We start from the raw sequence: 7,871 nt of genomic DNA, 5'->3' as shown, positions 1-7,871 counted from the left end.
CTCCCTAATTGTCTTCATTTACAAATGTAAACACCCCACACAACTCTTCTTAGATGTGTACACACATCCATAGTTAAGAGAGCAGATTCCCACAGAGAGCTCCAAACCCATGTGACACCCCGTGTCCTCTACTCAGATACTCTCAGATATACACACATATCCCTACAGATGGCAAGATAACCATTTATAGTCAGAGACAGACCATACACCTCTGAAGACACAGGATTCCTGGTGGGCACAGCTTCAGTCATGCACACACAGACAAATCTTAATAGGCACAGGCAGATGAGGCATTTGCCCTCCAGGATAATACTATAGACTCACACCTCCTGTAGCCTCAAAAGAGACAAATATCTGTTCCTTTATACACACAAAGGTACACAGAAATGGCTCCAACCCCAGCCAATAGCATCTCCCACTTGCTGCATTTTCAGCCATTTATACAGAGTGGAAAGTTTCTCTTTGGATCGTAATCTTTTCTGCTAAGAGTACAATTGCAGTCTGAAAGCTGGTGAGGTGTGTGCACAGGCACACACATATGCATGTACCCTCCAACATCCACCAGAGCTGAATCAGAGATGACCAGAGATGAACAACCTCCTCCTTGACTATCTTCTTTTGAATATAATAAACCCAGCTGCTACTCCTCTGTACTTCTATCCAGAGCAGGCATTTTACAATCATGCTATTTTTTTTCCCACAATAACCCCATTAGGTAGTGTCTCTTATTGTACCCATTTCATTGATGAAGAAACTGAGGTTCAGAGAGATCATGTGATATGTCCAAAATGGTGCTACATGGCTAATAATTGCCAGGGCCAAGAACTCAAAACCCAGATTCATCTATCATCAGAGCTTATACTCTTAATTTCTAGGCTACATACATGATCATGTCCACTCTATGCATATATGCACAGACACGTGCACACACACACACACACACACACACACACATACACACCTTTTCCATATTATCCATCAAAAGCCCTGGATATGACTCCTGGCCTCACCAGTTATGGGCTAAGCTTGCTTTGTCATCTGCAAAACGGGAATAATAATTGGGCAAACTTTATCTCCTTCTCTTCCCTTTCTAGGCAGCTGTGGGAACCAGAAGGTCATTGAATGTTATACAAAGCTGTACAGATGTGTGAGTGCAGAGGGACTCTGGGAAAGAAGAGGCCACGAAGATGGCACTAGCTCTTCAGGCAAGAGGTTGGCAGAGGTATGGAGGAGACTTGAGCTAAAATGAAAAAACGAAAGGGTAGATGAAATATAAATGGATTTAGGGGAGAGAAGAAAATATTCCAGGTAGAGGGATGAATGCCAAGACGCAGAGGCTAGGCAAACAAGCTGTTGCAGTCCTAAGAGAAGGAATGTAAAACCCAGGCTCCTTAAGTGATAATATAAACTACTGTTTATTGAGCATTTATGTGCCAAGCACTGTTTTACATGCATTATCCTCTTGACCCCTTGCAGCAACTCTGCATGGAGGTTATATTATTTTATTTATTTTGTAGTTGAGGAAACAAGCTTACAGGAGCTTCATTTCAGGCTCTAGCACTCAGATTCCAGAACCCAGACATTTACCTACTCTGTAATTCTGATATGGTGCTCAGGAAATCAAAACTGGAATAAGAGGCATTAAACTCAGTAGGGAAACACAAATACTCTAGAGCCAGGCTGTTGCGGTGCTAATCTTGTCCTTGCTCCTTATTACCTAAAGGACTCTGGACAAGTTATTCAGCCACTCTTCAGTCTCAGTTTCCTGATCCATAAAGTGGGGATGATAGCAGAGTCCACTTCTTCTACTTGTGAAAATTAAGCAAACGATCCATGCAAAAGAGAATCACGCCTACCACACAGAAAGCAACCAATAAATAACAGCCATGATTAACTAAAGTCTGTCGTAGCTCAGTCGGTAAAGAATCTGCCTGCAATGTAGGAGACACTGGTTCAATTCCTGGGTCAGGAAGATCCCCTAGAGAAGGAAATGGCAACCCACTCTAATATTCTTGCCTGGAGAATCCCATGGACAGAGGAGCCTGGCAGGCTACAGTCCATGAGGTCGCAAAGAGTCGGACACAACTTAGTGACTAAATCAGCACCATCATTAACTATGGACTGGCTGCATTTTCCAGTTGTTATTCTAATAGGTACCACATCAAAAAAATTTTTTTATGGAGAAAGGCAGGGTGTAAGTCAACCAAAGAATCAAATATTCTCCTGAATAACTGCAGAACCATTATTCCAACCCAGGGCTTGCCTGACTTCAAAGAAGACAGAAGTGAAATTAATTTGGAAGATACATCTCTTCCAACAACTCCTGACTCCAACAGGAAAGACAGTCCGGATAGGACTGACCTTGGCAAAATCAGGATGAGCAAAGTCAGTACGTTCTATCAGGATCCTCAAGTCCTTCCTATGGGAGACTGTGGGTAGGTCACTGAGCTTCTCTGAGCCACCGTTTCCTTACTTGCCAGAAGGAGATAACGGTGTTTACCTCTCAGGATTTTGGTGACAATTAACCACATAATAAAGATGAATATTTCGAAAGTGTCTCCTCTATTCCTGGCCCCGTAGAAGCGCCTTACATGTAAAATGTTGTCAGTAGTCCTCGTGTGTAATGTCCTCAGCATCCTACAGGTACCACGTAATAAGCATCCTAGGTGTATAGTGAATTCTGCCTTTCACCTCAGTCCTTCTCCTGGTCACGAAACAGGATGTGGTCATCCCACCTCCCCCTCCCCCCACTCCCCGGGATGAGTTTTGCTGTCCTCCTCCACCTGAGTTGTGGTCCAAGATTTGGGTTTAAAGAGAGACTTCATTAGTAACTGGATGATTCTGTGGGAGCGCCCCCAGCAGCGGTTCCGCCCCGCCGGGGAGTAATTCTAGGAAGGTAATGTGAGCTGGGGGAGGCTGGAGACCCAACTTCACATTTATTTATTCTGACAGCTAAATTGGTGAGTAAGGGGGGAAAAATCAGATGAAAGGCATTTCAGAGTAAATACTAAATACAAAATTTAAACATGCAGGTTGTGATAAATGGGAAGGGGGCAACGGGAAAAGATACAGGCAGGACTGCCCTCCCTGGCTCAGGCCCCCATCCTCACCTCATCACCTTCCTGGGCACTTCCTGTTTGAGTAGGGGAAAGAGCACAGAATGGGGTACGGACCACATGACCCTATGTACTCTCCTGGCCTCGGTGTCCTCATGGTAAAGTGTGTGTTATTTGAATCAGATGATTGTGGGAGTGATGGAAAGACCAATAGCCTTGGAGTCAGAGAGACCTGAGGTCAGATCGCAGCCCAGCTACTTCCTGGCTGGGTGAACTTGGACAATTCACTGATCTGAACCTCAGTTTCCTAGACTATGGGGACAAGAATCTCAGGTGAGTAAATGAGATGATTGGTGTGGAAGAGTTTTTAGACTTCAGGGTGTATTGCACACGTGAGCAGCTGGGATCAAGAAGTCACTCGGTTCTCTTCTGGTTCTGATGTCCACTGGGTAAATTAGCATCAGTAGATATTTATGAAGCGCTGACTCTGTGCCAGGCTCTCGGCAGGGCACAGGAGACAGAACCAACTGTGAGAGGCCCAGTCCGTAGGGCGAGAGGAGAGACAACACTTGCAGTGCTTCCGGACAGGTGCTACATGAAGGGGAGCACAGGGCTAGGGAAGCAAGGAGGAGGGATGTTGAATTTGGCTTAGCGGGTGGGGATTAGAAATGGCATGCCAGAGGAGGTGACTTTTCGGTGACATCCTAAGGGACAAGTCTGAGGCAGGCTAGGACTAAGAGGGGTTGGATCAGGATGGAGGATGGGTGCACAGTGAGTGTTTTGCTGGAGGCAATTTTGGGAGGTTGGTAGGATCCAGATTGTGGAGGATCCAGACTGAGTGTGGAGTGGAGGAGCTGGGATTCCTCTCCAAAGCTATGGGTTCATGAGTCAACAGTTTTAAGGGAAGTAGCATCCTTCCCTGCAGACGCAGCATGGTGCAGTGGTTAGGGAATCTGGGTTGGAGCCAGGTAATCTCAGTTAATACCCGAGTCTGTTACGCACTGGTTGTAAGACCTAAGATGTGAGAGAAACTCTCTAGAGCCTGAGCCTCCTCAACCACCAAATAGGAGTTAACAGAAAAGAGAACCCATTTAAGGGTGACCTCAAAGGGCTAGAGGTCTTCTGAATTCTGCCTTGGCCACACTGCTTAAAATGAATCTCTCTTAATAATATTTTTCCAGCAGAAGGTAGGCTTAAAAATAGGCTAGACTGGGATGAGCCTTGTATAATATGCAAAGGCATTTCAACTTCAGCACATAAAGGGCCATCCATATATTTTCAGCATATAGATGACATGATCAAATTGGGGGTTTGGAAAGATGACTTCAGCAATGGCTTGAGGATAGATTTGAAGGGTGTGAGTCCTGCCCTGAGTCCTGAAGACACGGGAATAATCTAAGGGAGAGGTGCTGAGGCAGCTTCAGGGACAAGAAGGATGGAAAGAGGTCACGTAAAGTTAATTATCATATGTTGCTTTATTAGTCATTATGTCACTTTATTATATATGATCATATACTTTATATATTTATTACTATATATATAACACATCCAATTTCCTAAATAAGCTTTACATATTTAAGCTGTATATCTATAGAATCATATGTTACATAAGTTATATATGGTTCTATGTGTGTGCATGCATGTATGATCTGTCGTTGACTGACTCTTTACAACCCTATGGACTGTAGACCACCAGGCTCCTCTGTCCATGGGATTTTCCCAGCAAGAATACTGGAGTTTGCTCAAACTCGTGTCCATTGAGTCAGTAATGCCATCCAACCATCTCATCCTCTGTCGCCCCCTTCTCCTCCTGCCCTCAGTCTTTCCCAGGATCAGGGTCTTTTCCAATGAGTCGGCTCTTTGCATCAGGTGGCCAAAGAATTGGGAGCTTCAGCTTCAGTCCTTCCAATGAATATCCATTGACTATTTGGGTGTTTTAATTCCTTTTATGATTAACTCTAGTGATCACTTCATTGGGCTTTGTTGTTCCTTCAACACTTCTCTCACACCTTCTGCCTGGTTTGCGTGTAGACAGCCTTCAGAGCTCAGTTCAGGTGTTGCTTCTTCTGGGAAGTCATCTCTGGCCCTGCCTCCGTTTCCAGCTTGAGTAAGAACCCACCTCCCGCACTCCTGCAGCTCCCAAATCTTCCCTTTATCAAGGCACACAGTGGTGTATGGGACCGAGCCTCCCTATCTATACACCTTCCCTACCTGCCACGTGTAGATGCTTGAGGAATGACCCACTTTCTTTATGATGAAGTTGCTGGCCAGAAAGCTTTTCAGCCTGTTTTCAGAGGAGGAAACTTTAATTTTGTTTTTCAAGGTTAAATTTTAAATTCTGTTTCTACCTTAGAAAGGTCACCGGGCATATTAAAAATAAAATGCCATTCTGTATCACCAGGAATCCTAGCCAAGTCAGACGGAAAGCAGAGGAAGGATGGTGCAGCCCCATGTCCTAAGAGAAAGAAATTCTGACAGGTCTGTGTTTTTAAACTTGGGATTCAAGTCTCTCTCCAGAGACCATTAAGGAGAGCGTGCCTGAGAATGAAACCAACCCAGAGGAAAACACAATCAAGAGACAGACAGATTCCTGACCATACCATTTGAACACCTGGACTTCTTAGTTCCATGAGCCAATAAATTTCCTACCAGAAGGTAGCTGGAGTAGGGTTTTTGTTACTTGAACTGAGTCCCAACTAACCTGCTCGCATAGCTGGGGCTAGAGGTCTAACTCAGGCTTGTGTGTGTTTTTGCTCAGTTCCATCTGACTCTTTGCAATGCCATGCATTGTAGCCCACTAGGCTCGTCTGTCCATGGAATTTTCCAGGCAAGAATACTGGAGTGGGTTTGCCATTTCCTTCTCCAAGGGATCATCCTGACCCAGGGGTTGACCTGCATCTCCTGCACTGGCAGGTGGATTTTTTACCAGCCACCTGGTTAGCCCATACTGAATGCCAAAGCTTTTTGAGCCTTGGTTTCCTCACCTGTAGGATGAGGGAATTTAGCCTATAGTTGTATAGTTTTTTTTTTTTTTTCCAGTACAGTGACGCTATGAGGCTTGGACAGCCAGTTCTCCATCCCAAAAGATGAGACATAAGTGGGTCCAGAGATGTGATAAGGAACTGACACCATTTTATTGCCTCTGTGCTGCTTTGATTTGCTTTTAACACCGGAACTGTTGACACCAAAAAGGTTTAGAAAGACATTTCCATGAATGGAATAAACTTCAGAGCAGGGGTTGGCAAATTTTTTCCACGAAGGGCCAGATGGTAAATATTTTAGGCTCTGTGAGCCATACAGTCTTTGTTGCACTAAACTCTGTAATTGTAGTGGGAAAATCAGCATGGACAATATGTAAATGAATAGACATGGCTATGTTCCAATACAAGTTTATTTATGGACACTGAAATTCAGAATTCATCTAATTTTCATGTGTCACAGAATAGTATTCTTGACTTTTTCCTCAACCATTTAAAAATGTAAAAGCCATTCTTAGCTCTGTGGGCTGTACGAAAAGAGGGCACAGGCCAGTTTGCTGATGCAACAAACACTGGGCTAGGATTCTAATGCTCTCCTATCAATGTGATCCTGGCCAAGTCGCTTTCTCTCTGTTTGTGCTGTTCCCATCTGGACAGTGAGGACATTATGTGGGAGGGCCTCTCAAGGCCCTTCAGTTCTCAAGTACCACGATTCTGACTTTTCATTGACAAATATTTATTCAGCATCTACTACATACCTGGCATTGTTTTCTTTTCTTGGCCTCACTGTGTGGCATATGGGATCTTAGTTTCCTGACCACTGATTGAACTTGTACTCCCTGCATTGGGAACTTGAGAGTCCCAATCACTGGACTTCACGTTAAGTCCCTACCTGGCATGGTTTTCAATGTTGGGACATAGCAGTGAACAGAAGTTCCTGCTCCCAGGGAACTTACATTCTAATAAAAAAAAAAGAGAGCGAGCATGCGTGCAAGAGAGAGAAAGTAACTTTGTATATGATGTTAGGTAGTGACAAGGACTGTTTAGAAAATGAAGGGGGAGTGATTAGAAGTGACAGGGCTGATTTTAGATAGGGAGGTCAGGTAGCCTCTTGAACATGGTCCTTTGAACAGGGACTTGAATAAATAAGGGAATGGACTCTGTGAACAGCCAGTGCCAAGGCCTCATGGTAGGACCTCCTAGCACTCAAGGAGTAGCGAAGCCATTGAGGCTGGAGCACAGTGAACAAAACGCATAAGAGGCTTATAGGGTCAGGCAGGTTGTCAGGGACAAGTCACTTAGGTCTTTGGATTGTATTCTAGGTGTGGCAGAAAGCCCATGGAAGGGAATGACATGCTCAGATGGGGAAAGGATTGCTCTGGTTAAGGTGGAGGCACTGGGTGGAAGCAGGGAGATAATTAGGCAGGTACTGCAATAGTAAAATGATTGGACTTAAGATGAGGTTTTTTAAACATTTTTTCAAGATGTATTTTCAATGTGGAGTTGACAGGATTTGTTCAAGGACTGGGTAGAAGGAACAGGAGAGAAAAAGAGAAATCAAGGATAAATATGGTAGAATCAAATCATTTTTAGGAACATAATGATTACAGAAAGGAACTATTTAACATTAACTTGTAAGGTAAGAATTAATCTTATTCTTTTATACAGTAGTATTAAAAATGTAGATATACTTGGTGATTTAGAAAGTATCTGTACATGCCTTAATAGACAAGGGAACAGCTCTAGAATATCTGGTTTTACAAAACTGCTGCTGCTGATTTTTGATATGCTTTGAAAAATCTTTCGTGTGATTTTTTTTCTCCTAACATTGAGATTC

Source organism: Bos grunniens, chromosome 11, assembly GCF_055505025.1.
Source record: "Bos grunniens cultivar Pamir isolate PY7600 chromosome 11, Bosgru_T2T1.0, whole genome shotgun sequence".
NCBI lineage: Eukaryota > Metazoa > Chordata > Mammalia > Artiodactyla > Bovidae > Bos > Bos grunniens.
This window is presented reverse-complemented; position numbering follows the sequence as displayed.